A 12,414-nucleotide genomic window follows, 5' to 3' on the forward strand; every position below is an offset into this window, starting at 1 on the left:
AAACTGAGGCTGGCCGTTTATGAACAAAGTAACTAATTCTATTTTATGTGTCGAAGCAAGTGATGTGCCGCGTTTTAACGTGGCCCACCGCAGCATATTCGTGCCACAAAACACCGCACTAAAGTTTTTGTGTTAACGAAGCTGCGGAAAGAGAGCGAAAAAAAGTAGAGCCACACAGGCGCTCCATTTCTTTGTAATGCATCTTTACCAGCATGGCTAGTTCAGCACCTAATAAAGAGTCGCTGCCTTACAGAACTTCGTAGATGAAGGAATTAAGCAATTTGAGGATTCATGCGATGCTCATGAACTCCCAGATATTCACTTGAGTTACTTATATAGGTGACGTCGTTTCAAGATGTTGTGTACTGAAGAAGCTACACCATTATCTACGAACGATGTCATTGTTATTAAAGCCAAAGCCCTAGATGTCTCATTGGGTGCAAACATTGACCGCTGGCTTCGGTTTTAGCACAAGAGATCCAAAAAACCATCGCATGACGACGTCACCATGCGACGTTGCCATTGATCGCAAAACTTATGTACCGTCTCAACGACATCATCATAATCTAATGGTGAGGTCACATGTTAACGTCATCGCATGGTCGCTTTGCAGTGGTGGGCTGATCACGGTGGCAGTATATACAAACCTACGTTAAGACATGACTCCACGTACGCGTTGCAGCGCCTCAGCGCGCACGTGCGGTCAGGCAACGCCTCCTCTATTTTATCGATGCCAGCAGGAAACGTCTCCTCCAGCTGTTCACCACCCTCTCCGCTAGACTTCTTGCTCTCTCCAACCACCTAGCCTTTCACGTGTGCTTTGTGGTCATGGGGGAGAGAGCCTCCTCATGCAGTGCCCCAAGACGCAAATCCTGTGAAGTAATTCTTTCTTCAGTTGGGTACAGATCCGTGGGGCGGCGTCTCGCATGCCTCCTGTTGTTGGCGGTCACGCCGGCTCTGTTAATCATGCGGTATTTTGAGATAGCGTGTCGCCGTTTGTGGCGCTATGCGGGCATCTAATGGGAAAGCGTCACTGCATCGCTTCTGCATGCGCTGCTCTGTGACGTGGTGGCGGCATTGATTCGAACCACAAAGAAGCAGCACGCATAATATTGGGGTGCGTAACACGTCTATTGCATCTACAGAAGAAAGCGCTCGGAATCACGTGTGATGCAAGCAGTGCTACCCACCATATAAAGTCACATCACTATTACTCCCTGAACTAAGGCGTAGCCAACTACTCCGGTTGAGAAGCGCATTGAATGAAATAAAGGAGGCATTGGGTTCTGCACATAGTTTACGGAGGGTGACGGGGCAGGATTAATTAATGAACTGAGAAGTCAAAGAATCTGGCTTTTCTTTATGGGGCACCGTAGGCGAATGCGTAAAAGACCACGGGAAGCTTTTTTGACTATATTGATTTGTTTGTTGGTGTAAAATTTAAGTAAAATGGAACGTTGGTAGATTCAAAATGCCTGCTTAATTCACGCAGCACTATGGGAACAAGACAAAAGGAACACACTACCCAGAACGGGCCTTTGTTGTGTGCTATGTGTTCGTTTTGTCTTCGTATCCAGTGCTGAGTCAATCATGCGAGGAAAACTACCCGCCATAGTTCATCTCCATCATCGGGCAGCCGGATATTACTGCATCTCCGGGATCGTCCCCCATGATTGGTCACTCACGGACGAAAAATACACAGAACCTTCGACACACAGCTCCACTGTGAAAGGAAATACGTTTCTGAAATCAACCTTACGTCAGCCATTCTCCATCTGTAGCGAAAACAAAAGATCACCGGGAGATAGCTAGAGTATCAAGCTCGCACTGCTAGGAATAATCGATATCCTTATCACATTGTTCCGACGAGCGCTGAAGTCAGGGGACAACAGCGAGTGCTCTACACGAGGTACTACGATAAAAAAAACGCTACTCCGGTAACATTACGGGATGAATTTGATTCCTCGGCATTATTCACCTTGATGTGAACTTCTGTGCAAAACTTGCGCACTTCCATTTAGAGACCCTGCAGAACTTTTTCGAGTAATCATAGAATGACCTCATAATCACAGTTTTAAGTTTCGTCGTCTGGTGATTGCCAATATATATTTTTTTAATCCGCAAAATACGAGCGGAATAGCAGGGATTGGTCGAGCGTTTGTCTCATCTTATTCTTTGATGATCTATATGTTTATGGTAATGATGATAATCATAATAAGAATAAAAAGGAGAAGAATAAGTGTTCTATATTTATATGCTGGTTCCGGCATGGTGGTTCTGGCATGTAAAAAAGTACATATAAGAACCTGTTTCCTTTCAGTGATATTGAATATAATTAGGAGGTGTGCTGTAGTAGAAGGCTTCAAAAATGTCGGCCCCATCCGCTTTTATTGTTCTGACTATTGCACTAAAAGCTTGGCACAAAGGCAATAAGGTGCGTAAGAGTGCGTCATGACCTTTGCCGAGGCGTTTAAGGTCATGGCTTTTCGACACACATTTTTTTCCGATGAACCCGTCACCTCAGTTTGAAGGGTTAAACCAGTGTTTGGCGTCAGCCTACTTTAATTCTTTTCTATCAGTGTCATCATTACTACGCGCTATATAAAAAAAATGAAAGCTTGCATTAAGCAGGGAAAGGTTTGAAACAGTGAAGGCAGACGATGCTGAAAACAAATCTGGATGCACCTAGATTGCTTCTATATCTCTATTAGGATATAAAGCTTGTTTAAGTTTTCTCTAGGTCGTTGATATGTATTATGTATATAGGCAATGGTAGGTTGTTTTTAAGTCGATTGTCAGCGCAGGGAAGCTCGAGTGATATCACAGACAATCGCAGGCACATCGATTCTAGGTTGCTGTTTGCTTCTATAGATTACTTTTAAGTCTTAGCTACAGGTGATGCAAGTTTTTTTCTACGTCGTTGCCTTAAGCTAGGTGATGCTATATGCTGCTTCTATGTCGATTCTCAGCATATGTTTCCGTCAAACCGTTGACAGTCGTAGGCCCCAGTCTATATATATTAGACCGAAAGGCACACTGAAACCAAACGTTCACGCGATCTTACATGTGCACGGGCGCGTGGAAGTTCGCGCATAGGCCTTCAATTGCTTCCGGGTCTTCTAGCAGTCGCCGTCGCCTTTCACGTCTGCTAGTACTCTACATTGTCGTAAATACTCGGGGTATGCGGCTCACTGCCATCGCTTCGTAACCATTTGTTGGGATAGTTGTTGCCTTCTTCAATTTCAGTGGATCAGTGGTCAGAAATAGGGATTCAATTTATGTGGCACAATTTCCCTGGCACCCAATTTCGGTGGCACAAAGTAGTTTATGATGAGGTGATGATGATAGTTTTCTGACAGGCATCGCAGTGACACATCTGTTAAGACACTTTTCCGCAATCGACTGAGATAGATCAATTTGCTAGACAGGTAGCTTCACTGTTAAAACTACTAACAATGTTCCATATGACTCCCTATAGGCTTCACTGTCGGTCTAACTCCTGACTTAACTATGTAGGGCACTATTACAACACTCTGCATAGCAAGCCATCTGCACGTAGCGTCAACCCGTGGCCACTGTGATAACTATGCTAAAATTAACCAATGGTCGTATCTTTTCATCCACTTACGCAGTCTGCCCCATCGATCACGTAATTCGCCGATCACGTAATTCGTCACGTAATTCGCCGTAATTCGCCTGAATTTTACTCCTTATTTAAGTATGCTGAATACGCTCCATACGTAAAAGTATGGAGCATATTAGGAGCCCGGGCTGAGGTATGCTGTCATAATTGTGTCATGATGGTGAATGAATCATTAAACACTGACTTGTCACTCAGAAAGTGTATATTGTTTCATTCAGTTATCAGGGACAGCTGTTGCTCACCCATGCATGGTATAGAACGTCCTACTGTAAATCTTCTAACATTTGTTCTAAACACATATACGTTCAAGGTTTTCAATAGAGCTGGGACAAATTCGTGCACTCCCACAGTAGAGTACCACGTACTCTAAATCGTTGAACACTTTCTAAACACAGGCTCTATATCTATTCTCACGTTTTTGGTTTGTAGCCAAATTTGTCTGGGATGGCTTTCGGCTACCCAACTATATGCTCTAGATCTTTAAGCCCATTTTCTAAACACACTACGTATCCCTCCCAACCAGTTTCTTCGGGACGGCTCAGTGCCCTCCCATAGTCGAGCACGAAGTACTTGAATACACACTTTGTTCCGTGAGACGGTGTCTTGCACTCCTCTATAGTAGAATACGCAGCACACAATGGTTAACCCCTTTTTCTAAGCCTAATTTATGCCTTGTGCCTAGTGTAAGCCAACGTTTCCCAAAAGCAAACGAAAAATTGCGAAAAATCGAAAGAGAAGAGGAAAAATAGAAATGAATAGAAATAAATAGACAAAAATAGAAAGAAAACAGAAAAACAGAAAAAAACCAAAGAGAAACTAAGGCAACCCAGTTTCGCACTTTCCTCAGGTTTTGGGATCACTATAGAGTGAAAGTGCCTTTATTATTTTTTTTGTAGGTTTCAACTGACTATGTATTTAGCTCTTTTTAAAACACAATTGTAAATTACCTGTCGCATGCAGTGCTCTAATACTGAGCTGACATGTTCACAAAGGCCTCAACTATAGGTCGGCAGCGTTTCTTCATGTCCAAAAAAAAGTGTTGAAGTGTTGAAGGGTCCCTTTCATTGCACCTTCAAAACTTCAAGCGGTTTAATTAACTATAGGCATTAGTGATTGCTTGTTACTGCCGCGGAAACAATGGCTACCAATAACAAGTTCTGCCTATCAGCTGTTATAACAATATCTTCGTTTGACAACAAAACTATGATCGAGTTTTTTTTTATTCTCCACATCTCGAACATCTGATGTTCGAGTAGTGCGATTTGCATTGAAATTCAAAACTTGAGTGCAAAGAACTTGAAACGTCTCATGGTTCTTTTCTTGGCGGGCTTCAAAGAGAGGAAACGCTTGTGCTCGTGATGCGAATACCGATCACATGCAAATAAGATGCTCTCAGTGAGGTATAAAAGCCTTGCGGCATTCTGGGAAGCGGTATGTTTTCATTTCACTTGTTTTCATAGGACGTCAAGGTACACAAGCACAAAAGAGCCCATGCCACGAATATAAGCTCTCGAAACGGCCATTTCTCGGGAGCTTACACCAAACGACGTCGTTCTTATCTCTTTTTTCTGCACTCTGAATTTACATGTTCTGCGAGTCAACAGTTGAGTGCACTTCTGCACCCGTACTGGCGTCGAACAATGAGCTCACGAAACTGCCACGAAATCTCGCATACACATGTTCTCGATGCAGACATGGGTGTCTAGCACGCATATTTTATAGCACTAAAGAAATATTTTCGAAGCCGTCTCGCTAAATCGATACTGACACAAAGCAACTTATAAGCTTTGGAAAGTCGACTCGACGTGTGCATTCATTCAATCAAACAGAAACTCCGAAAAAGCGAGTCTAGCGCAGATACAGAGTGCACGAGAGTTTCCCAGTTGATGGGAGCATCAATGGAAAGAAAAGCTGCGCAAAAGCTCCCAACATCTGTCATAAACACGCAGACGCACATGCACAGAGAAAGAAAAACTCGGAAGCATAAACGCGAACACTCACTAACTCACTTGCTCACGCACACGCAGCAATCCACTTTCTGAAGGCATATACACACACATAAGAACTTATCTCGACGCAACGCCGGTGTCTTAAGCGCAAACTGCTCTGAAGGCGCAGACGTTACACACAGAGAAGGCAAAGAACTGACGCAGGGAAGTTCCTACAGGGCAGAGCATAATAGAAAAAAAATATTCAACCATCTTGACCAAGCCCCTCGAAACTCCACAGACGTGCCTCGCGGTAAACAACACTTCTCTCGCAGTTCGCTAGGGCACAGTCGCCTGTTCACCACCGAGTAAGCAAACACAGACGAATGATGTGCCGCGCGAACGTGATGCAGCGAAGTGTATAGGCGCCTCTCAGGAGTCGCACGTTTCTGTTCCAGTCTGGAAGCCCCGAAGGAAAGTTCTCCCGACTCTTGTACGTATAAGAAGCCCAGCTCAGAGAGCGTAGCATCACGTGACTCGAATCTGGAGGGCCTCATAAACTCTTTCTCGGCGGCGGGGTATAGCGCTAACGAAGAATAACGTCGGTTCGAGGACCCTCCGTGGAGCTCTTGTAACGTCGGGACTAATCACGCTTTACTGAAGCTTCCTCGAGTCCCGCGCCTATAGCGGAGCTGTCGGCGGGCGTGTTGCCGACGGAGTGTGCTGTTGTTCGGCCATCGAGGTGCGGGGAAAGCCGTGATGAGGGTCTATAGCGTGCCTTGTGCAAGAGGAAGGAACGCGATAGAAACTCGAAGTGGGTGAAAGCAGAGATACTCCACCGCACTACCACAAAGAGCTGCGGTGAAAACAGAAGCACTGGACATGAGCACAAGAATGAAATGATAGCCCCGCCACGGTGGTCTATTGGCTAAGGTACTCGACTGCTAACCCACAGGTCACGGGATCAAATCCCGGCTGTGGTGGCTGCATTTCCGATGGAGGCGGTAATGTTGTAGGCCCGTGTACTCAGATTTGGGTGCACGTTAAAGAACCCCAGGTGGTCGAAATTTCCGGAGCCCTCCACTACGGCGTCTCTCGTAATCATGTAGTGGTTTTGGGACGTTAAACCCCACAAATCAATCAAGAATGAAATGATAGTATGTGTTTCGCGTTCAGTCCGTGATACTCCCAGGCAACTCTGAGGAATTACACCCTCGCCATACTCCTTGGCAATGCTCCTTGGCAATGCTCCTTGGCAATGCTCCTTGGCAATACTCCTTGGCAATACTCCTTGGCAATACTCCTTGGCAATACTCCTTGGCAATACTCCTTGGCAATACTCCTTGGCAATACTCCTTGGCAATACTCCTTGGCAATACTCCTTGGCAATACTCCTTGGCAATACTCCTTGGCAATACTCCTTGGCAATACTCCTTGGCAATACTCCTTGGCAATACTCCTTGGCAATACTCCTTGGCAATACTCCTTGGCAATACTCCTTGGCAATACTCCTTGGCAATACTCCTTGGCAATACTCCTTGGCAATACTCCTTGGCAATACTCCTTGGCAATACTCCTTGGCAATACTCCTTGGCAATACTCCTTGGACTCCCCATATAGCTGCGAGAAACCAATGAAGAGCAAATATCCGAAGCTCTTCGAGCCAGCACTTCCATCACTTGATAGTACGCGTTAAGAGCTGAGTCATTGATGCGTCGATAAAAAACTTGCCCAGGCGACGAAATCAGCGGTCCGGAAAAGGAGCAAGCACGGGCACCAAGAACGTTCCTCGTATTAGTCTTTCACTGACACTGCTGTCTAGCGCTATTTACTATACAGGAACTTTATAAAAGTGGTCTAGTAGCAAACGTTTAGCCCACCCCGATTTCTGAAATTATAGAAAGAAAAACAATAAGAGCGGTGTGAACCACACTAATAAAAAATATCGGGAGGAGGGGGGGGGGAACTTGGACAGGTCAATTAATGAAGATGTCATGTAATCTAGAGTCAGCAAGAGCGATGAAAACAATATCAAGTGACGAAAATCTCTGTCGATGATGGTTGACTACGCCTTGTGACGCCGAAATGCTCGTGAAAATTTCCGCCTCATAAAAACATTGTGGCACCGTCACTGTGTTAGCTTCACCGAAATTCGTGTTTCCAAAAAAACTAATATACCAGAATTCGTGTTGTCAAAAAGGCTTCTTCAGTCCTCCGGCATGAGGGAACCCTTCAGGACCATTTTGTTGCTGTGGTATATAGTGGTGTCGTTGCGCTGAATTTCTGTCTTCGTTTGTGTCTCTTCTCAAGCTGACATCATCACCCTCTTCATTACTAAGCAGAGACAAAAGCTGATCTGACACCCCCTAGGGAACGATATTCGTAAGCCTGGCAGGTCCAAGTCAGAGTTCTAGTACCTTAGAGACTCGGGAACCGGCCGGTTGGTCGAGAGAGTCATTAGATAAATGAACAAATAATTTAAGTAAATAATCGATGAACCAGTTGGTCATTTTTGCAGGATTCGAGGCCAGATGTGCCTGTCTTTTCGTAGAAATGAATAAAACTGGATCAAATCTCGGCTGCGGCAGCTGAATTTTTGATGGAAGTGAAACTGCTGTGGGCCCATGTGCTCAGATTTTGGAGCACCAGGTGCTCAAAATTACCGAAGTCCTCCACTACGGCGTCTCTCTTAATAAGGTGGTCTGGGGACGTTAAACCCCACATATCAATTAATCAAGAAATGAATAAAGCACCAGCGGTAAGCACCAACTTTAACTAGAAGAAAACTATAGGACTATCTTGATAGTCCTAGACTAGAACCATCTTGATAGTCCTAGACCAGTCTAGGGCTAAGCAAGACTAGTCAGTGGTTAGGCCTGGTTTTTCCTCAACTTTTAGCCAGCCAGTTTTAGCCAGTTACTAGTGTTTCAATGCGATGCTATTAAATCACTAGTTTGGTAAAATGTCAGAAATGTTGGCAATAAATCAAAAACAAAACCATTTGGTTCTAATCTCAATCCAACGCAGGGCTAAAGCGTGACCAGCAGGTGTTCGGCAGAGCCTCGACATTGCGTCAGACAGCTTCGAAAAAAAAAATACTATACGAATGTCGTGCAGTGTAAGGCGTCTTCTTAACGAACATAATACTCCGAGGCAGAAGCGTAGAATCACAGCAGGCGGCAAAACACGAATGGGGCAACGAGTGGGTGGTTTAAAGCTGCCCGTATATTACGAAGCCCTCAGACAATTATATTTAATAACAATACTTGGAGTTTTATTCAGACCCATGATTTGATAATGAGAGACACCATCGTGGAACACTCCGTAAATGTTCAACATCTGGTGTTCTTCACCGTACACTGACATGGCAGAGTGCACAAGCCTCTAGCGTATGACCTCCACCAAAATTTCAGACATAATTGAAAGTCATTATCAGCAACAGCATAAAGAAAGTGCACAGCTGCGCGTATGCGCGCGTTGCCTTACGAGTGCGCTCTTGGGCACTTTGCGAACAGACAATTTATGGCGTAGCGGGCACTTCTCCGGACAATATACTTGCATCAGGCATTCCAGCCAGGATACTTCCATTACAGAGGACCGTTCATTACAAAGCGCTCAGAAATATTTGATCATCAACAGCCGCATGAACCACCAACAAAGCGAAGAGCTGCGCACGTTCACGTGTCGCCCTATGGACACCTAGTTAGTTCTTCATTGATTCTCAAAATGGTTAATATCAGAGTGGTGGATACTGGACAACTGGAATTTGCCACTCCGAAGCCATACTTTGGAACGGCCAATTTTACGCCCACAGTTTGTTGCCTCGCGTAGCGATTGAGGCACGCATCCATCTTTACTACGTATTACGCAGCCCACTTCAAGTCTCGTCTTTATGCGAATAATTTATGTCTAAAGCTACGCCACTGTAGTTTTCAACCATATAGTCAACCTTAAATCGAACGATCTTAGTTGCACAGCTCGTGGCAAACAGTGCTGCATTTGTCTGTTTTCACCCTGCTTCAGCGTCGCAGTCAATGCTTTACACGGCACCGTTGACACACACGCACACGCACGCACACAGACGCGGAAAACGAGCTCCTCGTTTACGCTCAATGCATTTCGCAATCTTGCGCAGCGTACGCCAAATTGCATGCCCTGCGAGACTTCGATACCAGACGACCCCGCGAGATATCTGCTCTGTAGTGTAACGAATTTTGTCGCTCTACCGTTTACTGACGGCCTGTGCCTGTGCGCGATCGCCACATAATCTTATCGTCCTCGCTTCCAGCTTCTTCGGTGAGCGTTTCAGAGTGTGCGCGGTGTGAAGACACCTCTGCAACCTATGAGCGCCGTGTTGCTAATCTCATCTCGAGTGCGGCGGTCGCAAGTAGCCGCGCGCTGCAACTGCTATCTCACCTTGATTCTCCGAAAAGGGGTGCAGTATACGGTGGGTGCACATAAAGGAGAAAACAAAAAAATAAAATAACACTGCATTCATGATGATTAGATGTTCTAGAACGTTCCGGGTGCAAGCCAAGGCACTAGAGCTTTCACAACGGACATCACCGGTTGACATGTGTTTCGGCTGTAGATATGGCTAAGCCTGTTTCTATAAAACGAATTTTGTTTCCTTTGCGCTATGGGGCAGCTGGGCTAGTCGAGCTGCAGATACTGCAACTTTTACTTGCTATCCTCATCATAAACAGCACGTTTATGGCGTGTTACAGATGTACATATTGGTCAAAATAAACCAAATCGCTAACCTAATACTACTAAACGAATTCGACACCGTGACCTCCCCTTAAACCGCGCCTAAATATACCAAAACCCAGTGCGTTAATTTTTCCTGACGTTTCCCGTCTTTGCTGCACAATGCGTGACGTCAGCTGATTGCGCACGTGACGTCAGGACGAAATAAACTCCCGATTGGTCGATACGTGAGAGATCTGTTGCGAATGGTCGCAACATGCCATGCAGTCGCATGTTCCTTTTGTCACAAGACTATCATGCACCAAATGAAGCAATATCACTTCGTTTTCTTCATTTGCTACTTTCGCCCCACTGCGGTGGTCTAGTGGCTGAGGTACTCGGCTGCTAGCTGACCCGCAGGATCTAATCCCGGCTGCGGCGGCTGCATTTCCGATGAAGGCGGAAATGTAGGCCCGTGTGCTCAGATTTGGGTGCACGTTAAAGAACACCAGGTGGTCGAAAATTCCGGAGCCCTCCACTACGCCGTCGCTTATAATCATAGCGTGGTTTTGGGACGTTAAAACTTAGAAATAAATTAGTTCATTTGCTACTTTGCAAGCATATATAGTAGTGGCCTCCTTAATAGTAGCATGAAGTGAAAAAACACAAGGTTTCAACTGCCTGAACGCTGATTGCTGTCTAGACAGAGAATGAAACAAAACAGAGTTGCACCATTATTGGCTGCACACATTGCTTGGCTGCAGCCCATCCTGTTTGGCCCACCCTGGGTCCACACACACTATTTCCGGGTGTTTGCGTAGTGTTATAAAATCCTTTTGTCGGTATTGGTTGCATGCTATAGGAATAAAGTGCTTGCTTCGTTACAGTATCTTACTTGTTCTATCGGTCGAGTGTTGACCTGTATCGCACAAGCAAGCAGGTTGAATGAAGCAAGGCTGCAGTAAGTGCTCGTTTCTTGTTTCACGCTACCTTATTGAAAACTAGCAGAGAACAAAGCGAACGGGAATATAGGAGTTATGATCGTACGGTTTTAGGCGCATTGTAGGAATTGGGATACAGATGTAAATAATGTATGTTGGACGAAACGATGATTGATTGATATGTGGGGTTTAAATTGGACGAAACGAAAACTTGCACTTGGAAGGGATCAAACCTGCAACCTTCTGTGGAATTTACTACTTGCGCTGAGAACTATTTACTCCAAATGTGCCCATTAGATTATCAAAGGCGAACATCAAGGTATATATATATGTTGTAAATTAGTGCGATTTTTAGTAGAAGATCTCCACTTCTACAAATTATCAATTTCGATGGAGTCAAAACTTGGTACTGGTAGGTTTATCCGTAATGTCAAGAAAAATATAGAAAATTTATGAGTCACTCAAGAATGTAAATATATTAGTTCAGATGCTTCTAAATTTACCAAACATGAACCTCAATATACTTTCGGCCCGTCCTCGCGATAAACTGTCAAATAACACCGAAAGACGCGGTCTTATTTGAATGAAATGGCGCTGAATTTCGAAAGCTTATTTGCATGCAATACAGCTCGAACGACGCAACCTGAAGGACTTCACGGCTCACACTTGCGCAATGCGCAAATTTGGGACCGTATTACTTTCGAAATTGCAACCGGTTCACATTGCGTAAAATTGCGACTGTATTCTGGCGTCTCTTAGCACCAATTGCCGTTAATAAGGACATGCCCCGTGTTTTCACGTAGATGGCCCACTGCTACTAAATGAAATTTTTACAGCGGCCGTGAATTGCCTTTCCACAAACCCTGTACGGAAAAGCTCTGCTTGAGAGTCTGTTTGGGTAAGTAAAGGGTTAAAACTATTTCGGAAAAAGCTTTGCTTCAAGGATACTGATCTTTATTCTAAACGATAATAAAGAAAATGCTTTTCTCAGTGTTCGCTGTACTCGACTTCATTAACTTCGTTGCGTTTAAAGGAACGAGGAAGTTATAAAATGCATCGACTGTAAAAAACAATCGGCGCAAGATCAGGATGTCGATATAGAAGTACTTAAAATATGCAACAATTTTGATAAGGCCGTCCCGGTTTGTCGACAGTTCGCGTCCCGTTCTATAGTATTGACAGATTCTGCAGGTTCCTGTCGTCACGGCGGCCC

The 12,414-nt window shown here is 44.8% G+C and overlaps 1 protein-coding gene across 2 annotated transcripts in view; it reads right to left on the reverse strand.

Moving 5' to 3' along the window:
- The window catches only part of LOC142765651 (uncharacterized), a 103,351-nt gene that overhangs the window by 54,177 nt on the left and 36,760 nt on the right, over positions 1–12,414 (reverse strand). The gene's annotated exons all lie outside the window — the stretch shown is intronic.

This window comes from Rhipicephalus microplus, chromosome 6, assembly GCF_043290135.1.
Source record: "Rhipicephalus microplus isolate Deutch F79 chromosome 6, USDA_Rmic, whole genome shotgun sequence".
Lineage (NCBI taxonomy): Eukaryota > Metazoa > Arthropoda > Arachnida > Ixodida > Ixodidae > Rhipicephalus > Rhipicephalus microplus.